The sequence below is a fragment of the Leptinotarsa decemlineata genome, unplaced genomic scaffold, assembly GCF_025532065.1.
Source record: "Leptinotarsa decemlineata unplaced genomic scaffold, Ldec_3_MD MMD2_tig00026347_RagTag_RagTag, whole genome shotgun sequence".
Classification (NCBI taxonomy): domain Eukaryota; kingdom Metazoa; phylum Arthropoda; class Insecta; order Coleoptera; family Chrysomelidae; genus Leptinotarsa; species Leptinotarsa decemlineata.
In genome coordinates this window covers 1,102,062-1,113,376 of record NW_027412698.1, presented here as the reverse complement: position 1 = coordinate 1,113,376, position 11,315 = coordinate 1,102,062, and positions in this window count along the sequence as shown.

The window sequence follows — 11,315 nt, the reverse complement described above, 5'->3', positions numbered from 1 at the left end:
ATGGAGAAGAAGACGATGAAGGGATTGTAGCTGATTCATCTGAAGGTGATGGTGCTTTGAGGATCGGTATGTGAATGCTCAATGTCAGTGAGACATTAGAAGATCCATTGGACTTATATTGTGCAATGGATGCATACGTGTTGATCAGCACAATTGATGGTGGTAACAAAAAACTATGTTGGTGCTGCTTTCGTTTTTATTCACACTGAAATAACAATGGAGGGTGGTATCATCATGTCAACACCCACAACATCGTCTCTATTATGGAAATGGAGCAGAATTGGTGTGATGCTTGCGAGAGGCCCCTAACAAACTTCACCCGAGTGTCGTCATGCATTATATGTAACAATGTCAAACCTGTGGCACAATAACCGTGGACCTACTGGTCAAAAAAAACAACAGCCCTTTTCAGGGCTACATAATTCACACAAACAGTAGTAGTAGAATTCACAGATTATGTGACAAATGACTACTTTGACTTAAAAAAGTTGAAGTTAGGATTTTGTTAATCATTGAATATCTGTGCATATGATGAGTACTTCTTTGACTGAAAAGTCGAAGTTGGGAATTTGATAGTCATTGAATATCTATGCATATGATGAGTACTACTTTAAATGAAAGTTGAAGTTGGCATTTTGTCAATCATTGAATGCATATAATGATGAGTACTACAGAGTAAGATGATGGTACTTTTACATGCATTTTGTTTGTTTGACAATGGTTGACAATGTTGACAATGGTATGAACCTGTTTCTGTTTGAAAGTATAATGATAGCTCTGAAAAGAGCTGTTTTTTTTTTGTTTTAGTCTTCAATTGTAGCCCTGAAAAATGCTGTTTTTTTATTAATCCATGCAATGATATGGACTAACGCTCCTCATCATCAGAAACAATAATGATGGTGTCGTCATCTGATTCAGATGATATACTAATGATATCGTCCTCATAATCTGAATCAGATGATATACTAATCACTTCGTCCGCTTAATCATCTAGATTGTTGTCGTCAACAGCCATCTCAAACTCTACATGTACTTCCTCCTGCATACCTTGTTCTACTCGTTCTGGGAAATCATCAGGAAGATCATAGATTCGCTGCAGAAATTGAGCGAAGGTTGTACTGAAATGATCAGACGTTGAATCTATTTCATATACCTGGACGGGTCCTGTACTAGACATTGTGGAAGAATGATGTAGAACTGGGATTGATACTATATATTGGAAAAAATAAAACGGAGGGGGTGAAGTGTAAATGTAGAACAAAGTGTTTGATATTCGGAAACATCAAGAATGACGATCTTCATGAAACTCTGAGCGATTATTATGAGAAATTCTGAGTGATTATTATGAAAAAACTAATAAGGGAGAGGGAGGAAGACACTGCCCCAGCCTCGCAGTGCCTTGTGTACACCAACCAAAAAGTGTGTACTCCGTGGAAGGAAAGGAAAGGAAAGGATGGAAGAAACGAGGAAATGATTAGAAATCATCATCTCAATTGAGGACTTCATCATCAATCAGGATGGGGGATGGTGGAGGACTATCTTTGATGAGGATTGGGGATGGTGGAGGACGTCTATCCTCAGACTCATCGTCAGCGTCATCGCCAGCATCATCGTCATCATCATCGCTGTCCCCAGGCACTAGGTCATCCCAATCGGGATCCCGCCAATCGTTTGGGTCCGGATATTCATCGTCTGAAAGGTGCGCCTCATCACTGCCGGTAACAAATTGCACCTGAAGTCTATAATCGTATATTATGTTATCATACGCAATACTGTGAGGTGCCGTCGTCGAGTGGACTAAGGACTGATGAATCGGCATCCAAAATGGTGTCTGAGGCTCTCGAACGCTATATGGTTCACTAGTTGAGTCAGGTTCCATATTGGAAGTGAGTGATCAACTGAATATTCCAACAGATAATTCTTACTTTTATAGTTTTGAAAGGGAGTGGGGGAGGAGTGGGGATTGAGTGGAAATGAATTGCAAAGTGACATAAGCTATATTCAATGAAAGAGATAATTGAATGGATAAAATACAATATGAATTATATGAAATTATACTTGATGATTTCATTATGAAACATATCTTTTTTTTTCATTTTCTTCTCAAGAGATTATTCACAAGTGATTTGAGAACCCAAAAATTGATGTGAGATATTTGTCTAGAAAAGCATGGAATTGAAATAAAAAACAAATGATAATAAGACAAAGTGATGAACAATGCCCCAACCATCGCATTGTTCAATGTGTACCAAACCAAAACAATGTACACCCTTTATTTCATTCCTTTTTTATTTTTATTTTTTCCCTAAAATTACATATATATATATATATATATATATATATATATATATATATATATATATATATATATATATATATATGTATATAAACTTAAAACTAATATAATATTATTAACTAATCTACATCTATTCTACAAAATCAATTTATAAATTCTATTCAATATCACAATTGAATATGAAAGGCATAAAAAATATTCTGGAACTAAAAATCTTTTATTTGTACCTACATCACAAAAATAAATAAAAAACAATCATAAAATCTTCCAAATGAACAATAGCAAACGTTTTTGCAAGAATAATATCTAACATGTTTTATTTAACAATTCCTGGCTAGGTAATCATGTGAAACAATGGTCATTTCCTAGCAAACATTTACAAAACATAAGACTTTCACACGTTTCCGTTTGTAAACAGTTTCTATATTTTGATTTGATAAAATTTAAATCAGAAAAATTTCTTTCTGCGGCAGCACTACTATGAGGTAATGTCACGATTACTTTTAGCAAAAGTAATAAATTATTAAAAGCTGGTTCACCAAGCCCATTTTTCTGTTTATTCAAGTAATTCATTAATTGTTCTATATCTTCTAATTTATCTGATTTGAATTCATCGAGTAATTGCCACTCTAAACCTAAGTTATTTTTGTCAATATTGATGAATGGAAATATATTCACAACTGGTAGTATTGATGGTTTATCACTGTCAAATATCCTAGATGGATCTAATATTTGCAAATGGGTAAGAAATTTGTCTTTGAATTCGAATCTGCTTTTCATTTCTTCACATAAACAAATATAAAAATCTAAACAATGAATTCGAAAATTTTTTAATTCTGTTTTATCAATTTTCCTACCCATATTTGAAATAAAATCTCCAACTTCTAGACCAAATGATACACTTTCAATGTTGAGATAGTTATGTGGATTTGTCACATTCAATTCGCCAACTTTATCTTTCATATTATCCAACACATCTGGTTTGATAAAAAATTTTAGAATTGTTTTGAAATAAAATGATAAATGTTTCAAAAGTAGATTTATGCGTGGTTTTTCGCTTTGGAATTCTAGGTTAGCTCTTGATATGATGCCCAAAACATTATTTAAGAATTTAATGTATAATCTTATAATGGGATTGTTTAATCCATCTAGAAGATCTTTTGCTTCTGAAATGGTCTAAGCAATTTATGTGGTTTTGTTTCAGTGAATATTTGAAACTCTTCAAACTGTCTTTTTCTTTTGGCACTGTGTGAAAAATAGTTATATATATCTCTCACAAACCTTTCCATATGCTAAGGTAATTTCAAGCATGCTTTGGAAGTACACAAATGTAAAGAATGTGATGTGCACCCAATCACAAATAAGTAAGGAAGATCATTTAAAAATTTACTTTTCACACCTTTTGAATGCCCAAGCATTACTGATGCATTATCTGATGCAAACCCTATTAAATTTTTCATAGGAATTTGATATTTTTCAAACATACCTTTAATGGAACTGTAAATTTTCTCTGCGGTGTTTTCCGTTAATTTAATAAGACCAAAAAATTTATCTTGAACCTGACTAATTTGTTCCTCATAAAATCTAATTACAATAACCAAACAGCTTGTAGTGCTGATATCAGTAGTTTCGTCAATTATAATGGAAAAATAGCATTTTTGCAATTTTTTTGCAATCTGTTCAATAGCATAAGGTGACAATTTTTTGGTTATGATATCAGTTGCTTTGGTTCGTGAACATTTTATGTTTAGCTATCGTAGAATCGGGACAAACCGATTGCAATAATTTTGGTAAATGTTCCATTAGTATAAACGGAAGATTATGCTCTGACAAAAACATGCATAACTTCAGTTCACTTTCTTGCACAGATGTAGCCAGCTTTGTTGAAGGAAGGTTTTCCATTACAACTTGAATATTCTGGGATCTTTTCAAAAAACTCATCTTGGCTATATGCTTTCTAGTCTTGCTGTGACGAACAATGTGACTCTTACTTCCCTCTAAAATGAGATTGCATGATTTGCAGTATGGTTTACTTTCCATATTTGTCAACCACGCTGAGAACTCCTTAAAAGTAGTAATATATTAATCTTCAAAATACACATTTTTTATTTTTACTCACATCATCCCATTTAAAATTATACTTATATGTTCTTTTATATTTCTTTTTTTGGAATGTATCATAACCTCTATCCCCAGAATTATTTTCCAGATCTGGGTCTGATCTTTGATTTTCCTCTTTTGAACTTGGAGTGTCTCGACCCAATGCTATCAGGTACCTAATAATAAACAAAGGGATACATATTATAAGTTCATTTTTAGTCAATTTTATTTTTACCTGTCCATATTCATATTTACTTTGTTAAAAGTTCAAACCAAACTCAAAAATGAAGGTGAGGTTAAAACTGCTGACATCTGACAGATGGCAGAACCACAGTCCACAGACACGACACAAAACACATGATTGAACAATGCACAGTTGTAATGACAGCAGGCAATTTTGACACAAGTACGGTATTTGGTGATCTGGAACTTGAAACACGGAATTGCATTGTTGTCACACATATTGTTGTTATTTTTTATTGTACTCGATGGAAGTCAACGTGAAAATGTAAAAAATTTGAGATTGTAGTAAATAGTACCGAATAGTCTACATATTTATCTGGGTAGTACCTTCGTATCAAAATCATGGAATAGTACCGAATGCGGTACAATAGTACCTTAACGGCAGCACTGGTTGAGAAGCGTGCTCCTCGGGGTATCAACATCGTTGGGAGTGGAGGGAATGAGGTGGGGGCGTGCATGCGCAATGGTGGGAATGGGGTGGGGTGAGCAATGGTGGGAAGTGGGCGGGGCGAGCAATGGTGGAAAGAAAGCGGGCCGCGCTCCGCTTTCTTTCCACCACTGCTCGCCCCGCCCAATAAATAAATTAGTTGATCCAGTGGACTCTCCTGAGTTTGTGATTCTTGAATAATATTAGTTATCCACCGAATGTTATCATTCGGATCGTTTTGATAGAATTCAATATCATTATGACCCCAAGGAAGAGTGTGGGTAGTATTCGGAATGATAAATCGTTTATCGTCGTGATATGATAATGCAACTTTATTCTTCAATTCAGTATACATATCATGCAACACGCTTCTAAATGAATTCATCTTTCTGAATGTCATACCACCATGTTCCAGGATTTTTTGATAATCTTCACATGTCAATTCATTCTTTATAACCGATCGTTTCACCCCTTTAGCTTTCTTAAATTCACCATCAACAGATTCCACATAATACGCTTTTGCACCTGTACCATAAAAGCTTATGATTGGATCATTTGGAAATTCGTCTTTGAAGTTACCCAAGATTGAACTTGTTACTGGAATATTAAATTGGTTAACTATACTGTAATTGGATGTATCAAACCTACTTATGTTGGTTTTCATGAATTCATAAAAAATTTCTGTATTTACTTTCAAAATGAGTGAGTCGGTATCTGTGTACAGTAAAGAGACATTTTCACCAAAGTGTTGTTTGATGCATCCATAGAAAAAGTCGTACATGACTGTTTCTGATAATTCTAATATAGAAAATCCCAAATATAATGGTTTATCATAATGGACTTTAACTTTACCCAATTGAATGGCAACGAAATTTTCTGTGAAAATTGAAAAATTTTCGAAATTTGGTCTGGATATGAGAGTGCTGGCACCTATATTTTTCTTTATATTATCCCAATGTGTAACGTGTCTAACATCAGTTCTGTTATCTACATTCTCCATTGTCTTTCCATATACCGCATTATTCATTAGTTTATAGAAATCTTTAACAGATTTGTTGTTAGACCTATTACGCATTTCAGTATTAAGATCTATATAGGGTTTCATCCAACGTGATTGTTTGAATTTCAATACTCTATGTGTATTCATTACAATAAAACCATTTTTGATGGCTTGCTGTAGATTTCTATAATAAACAATATATTTTTTATCATTCAAATTTGGAAATAATTTGTGAATTTTCGATTGTGTACGAGATGGTATTAATTTTTCAACTAAAAATGGAATATCAGAATGTTCATCATGCAACTCTTGTGGATAATGAATGTCCACTTCAAACACATACCCATACGGACTATCAGAACTCACATTCATCACATCAAGGTTAGGAATTTCATTAGGTGTCAACCATGTAAATTCACTTGTTGGTAGAGGTTGTGACATGCTATGACCGTATAGATTCGTTGCATCCAAATATGTAATGAATGTGGAAGGTTCATTGGGATTATAATTTGATAAAAATGTATTATTTGCTATGTTTCCTCTCACTACACTGACTAATTCAACCTCGTATACCTTTTTGAAAAAAGTGAATCATATCAATGTCAGTTAGTAATTCCAATTCAATATTCGTATACTTCAACATAGCACCCCAAGATAATCCAGGTGCAGTGTAATAATGTGCTGGATCTAAGTTATAAATCTCCAAACTTGTGATGCGAAAGTTTTCAAAAATATCACATAATAGCAATACATCCGACTTCAAATACAAATCAGAGTATTCACCCAAATTCTGATACTCGAATAAATTCCACACATTTCTAGCCCTTTCATAATCATTTTCTGATATATGTTCGCAAATGATTTTGTCATAAAACTGATTTTTTGTTGGAAGTGATGGATAATTCAATTTGTCAATGTCATCAACGAAGCTATATGGAAATACACCTTTCTGCCTCATCAAATTGAATTTCTCAATGTGTGGGAAATGTTTATGCATCTCCAAACATTGATCAGAGGTCAAGTTAGCACCCAACTTCTCCAACGAATTAGTCATAAATTTATAACTATCGATAAATCTCATTTTGAGATATTTCTTCTTAACCTTACCATCTTTATCGATATAGGTGTGTGTGAAGAGATGCTTAGTGAAAGATATGTATTTCTCTTTTGTTTGTGGGATGACATCAACTTTCTCTTTATTCCTATACAATTCTTTTATGAATAAATGGCAATCATAGCCGCTTAAATTGTGGAAAATAATAGGTACAAAGTTAGGGATTTTGAAATTCAAATTACATTTGGAATGAGCGGCATGTGATCTTTTCTTTCCTGTAACATGACAATGATCTCTAACTTTGACTTCACCATCAATAAATCGTTTATTACATATACCACCAAGTTCCGGCTGCAGCAAATTGTTCCTCTTTTTCGAGGGTTTGTGCATCCATTGGTATAGGGGTATCTGAGATGATTTTCATATATCTTTTTCAAATCATCTTCAATGCTACTCACAAATTTCTGAGCTGCATCTACACCCCTATATGTAACAAATTTTGACAAATCATCATTATATGCAAGCAAATAAATATGGAGCATGTTTGAATGTTTTAATCGTGTATGAACTTTCTAGATTTGGCTCATTCACGTGAATCGGTTCAAGTACTGATTCAAAATCAGAATATACTACAAATGGTACCCTCATTTGTCTCTCAAAATTTTGAAACATTAATTTATTTTCCGCAACCATCCGACCATATTTATTGATCTTAAAATTGGTGTTTGGTGTTGTTGTACTAACGAGATTACAATCATTCATCTTGTGACGTAAAAGCAATCTCTCGCTGGAAAAATATATCAAACATCCATCACAAAAATATGTTTTGTGATCATGAGCTGATAGTTGACTAGAAACTAGTCTTGAAAGATCTTTGATCCAACAATAGTGACTATTATCGGAGTCATCAGTTATAAGTAACAAATTGACATGTCTCCGGAGTCTTCTCTGTGAGTATCGCAATGGACCAATCACATCATACTTCACTTTACCCTTATCAAATTTACTCTCTGAACCGTAAACATTAATTGAAATATCATTCCTATCTTCAAATCTTTCAATACTCTATTTATTAACTCAAACCCGGAAAACCCATACCTGTGACATCTAAAACATTGGAAAAATGTGGATATGACGTAACTTCGGACACTCTACCATTTGCAGGATTTAATGCTGATCTTATAGCCCAAGCAAAACAGTGCTGATCTTCGTTACGAACATTCACGACAGCTTTCCTCCATTCAATGCATTCAGGCAGCTTCACATATGAACGTCCTCCCAGTGGACTGTATTTATTAATATTGACTTCGAGAAATAGTATTTTTTCACAAGTCCAATCTAAATTACAAAAAAAAATAAATATTACTACTCAGTCTCGTTGGAATTTACAAAAAAAATAATACCTGAGTCACGTTCCTGGAATTCAGTCGTTTGAGTCACAATTACATCACGGAATCCATCAAAAACAGCATTCAAATCTGAAGATTGGTCCACTATTTTATTTTGGGAATTAAATGACTTCGTGTTTCTCGAATCTTGAGTCTGAAGAATATAATTCCCAAAAACTTCCATATTCACCTTGATGCTTTTATGGATCCTGATGGCCGATTCCAGTAATCTCATTGAAAAATGACATGTTGTCATTGGATACAATCGAACTCTCAACCCTGTTCGTAGCAATGCGGCAACTGAATGCATTCGTTATAATTTGAACACCCTCAGACAATTGAACACAAGCATTATTTTTATGACTCATGGTTCTTCGGTGAAAGTTCACTTGCGTCATAGGAATTGTCACATTACAGCAATTGCAAGTATACATTGGTGTTGCATTGTCCACTCTCATCCGTTTCACTGAAGGCCCTCCTTGGCAACTCTGGAGCTGATGCCAACGAAGATTATCACTACGAGTGAAAGATTTACCACAGTCACAGGAATACATTTTATATAATAATTCTCACTAACTCACTTGATGTAAACTGACATAACCAACACTCGTCCGCTTCTTAAATACAGTCTTATCGGGCCTGTCAAGACGTCATAGCCAACCCCACCTCTCAACTACATGCGCCAAGCCCATCTCCCAACTGAATGCGATAACAGATGTCTATACGAACAGGCAGTGGTCGTTGCGCTCTCGTAGAGGATAGACGTTAGGCAGACAGTCCTCGGCCACAGGCGTGTCACCATCGATAGCGGGGCTAGAGAGATGCGTTACGTCACAGCCTTCATCGCATCGGGAGAGGTGAGGGCAGACCGATGAATACGAATTACTCAGCCACACGTCGTGGAGTGAACATCTTGCTCTCTTACCGTTGGACGGATGCTGCTGTGACGTCACACCACTACTAAATTGGTGGGCTCACACCGATGGAACATTCATTATTTGAAGGATCTTCGAAGTATGCAGACGTATGTTTGTACATAGACAAGCACATGATGAAACCCTGTACCGTGCATTCTCACACACACACACACCAATCAAATGTAATTACGTCACTATGTCACACACAAATCTCATATGAAAAACAAAATTCTGAACGATCCCTGCACCAGACCCTTCAAGGTCACATCGCCTTGATGTTACTGATCAACAAAAAAAACAATTAATACGTCATAGTGGTGGGGGGAGGCCCAGAACCGGCTGTAATCTGCTACTATTAATTCAAAAAAAACGTACTTCCATATCAAAGAGATAATTTACCAACTGCTGTTCTTGGTCTTCATTGAAAACAGCTCGAAATGGCCTAATACTTTTTTATTGTCGGTCGCGTCTTGATTTTTATTTAGTACACGACGTTTCAGTGTGTTCCTAGGTACATTGTGAGTTTTAGCAGCCGTTTGATATGGCATTCCGTCTTTCTTCACGGCATCGATTGCTCTTTGCATCGCTGCGGGGTCCCATGATTGCTGCTGATTCTTCCTCTGATATTTTGACACCATCTCTACACCTGGCAAAAAACAACGTTTTAGGTAGGTATTAGGTATATCTTAAATAGCATTAACATACAAAAATAACAGAGTTTTTATCTAAAATGAAGCTGCAATAATCTTATTAAATAATGGTAATTTATTGTATATTTTACTTTATGTCGGGCATAGTGGCCAAAGACGTGGCTACTTTGCCCTCTTCGCCGCCATTACATAAATGTCACACTACCTGCTAAACGAATCGAGCAACGCGTTATACAGACACATCACTTTGTAGCCTAAATACACCTCTTTCAAGACGTTACTATCAGTTGCCCATATTATGTATGAAAGTTTAGATATAATAGTCAATTAATTACACTTACCTTAAATCAAAACGTTGAAAATACGAAAATATTCAATAATCGTGATCAGAACAGCTTCCACTTACAACACTTGTCAGATGGCGTACTAATGGAATAGTTGACGCGTCCGTCGCTGTGTAACAGCATCGTATAGTGCAATAATAGCCAGTGGCCACTATGCCCGCAGTGGCCACTATACCCACCCTTTCCCTACCGGTGCGTCATGCGCACACTGAACCAAAAGTGGCCTACACAAGTTTCCATTTTTCGTACTGCATGTTGAACTGCAAATCGTAAAGAAAATCGTACGACATGCAGTACAGCCATTTTTCATCCACACCTAACGACACATCGTACTGCCGAAGTTTAGATTTTATAGTTCAAAAGTGTTGGTTAAAAAGTTGTTTTGCAAGTATGTCTTCAAAAATTTCAAAAAGAAAAGCTGCTGTCCTTTTAGCTACGGTATTAATGGTAGATGATGACGATGAACAACGAGAAGTTAAGAAGAGAAAATGGTGTAAAAAGTGGTTAATGGACAAAAAGAAATATTCTCATATGAATTTATTACAAGTGTTGCAACAAGAAGAGCCCTGTGATTTTAAGAATGGATTCTGATACTTATACGTCTTTAATGGGTTTAGTTTGCAATAAAATAACAAAACAAGACACAATCATGAGAAAGGCAATTTCTGCTGAAGAAAGATTGGTCGCTACATTAAGATATTAAGATATTTAGCAGCAGGATGTTCTTATGAAGACCTTAAGTTTAGAACAGGTATTTCACCTCAAGCCCTAAGTGAGATTATACCTGAGACGTGCAAAGCTATATATCATGCACTGAAAAATTATTATTTAAAGGTAAGTATAAAAGAAATTCTAAATTTAAAAATTTTATATTTTACAAAATATCGTACGAACCT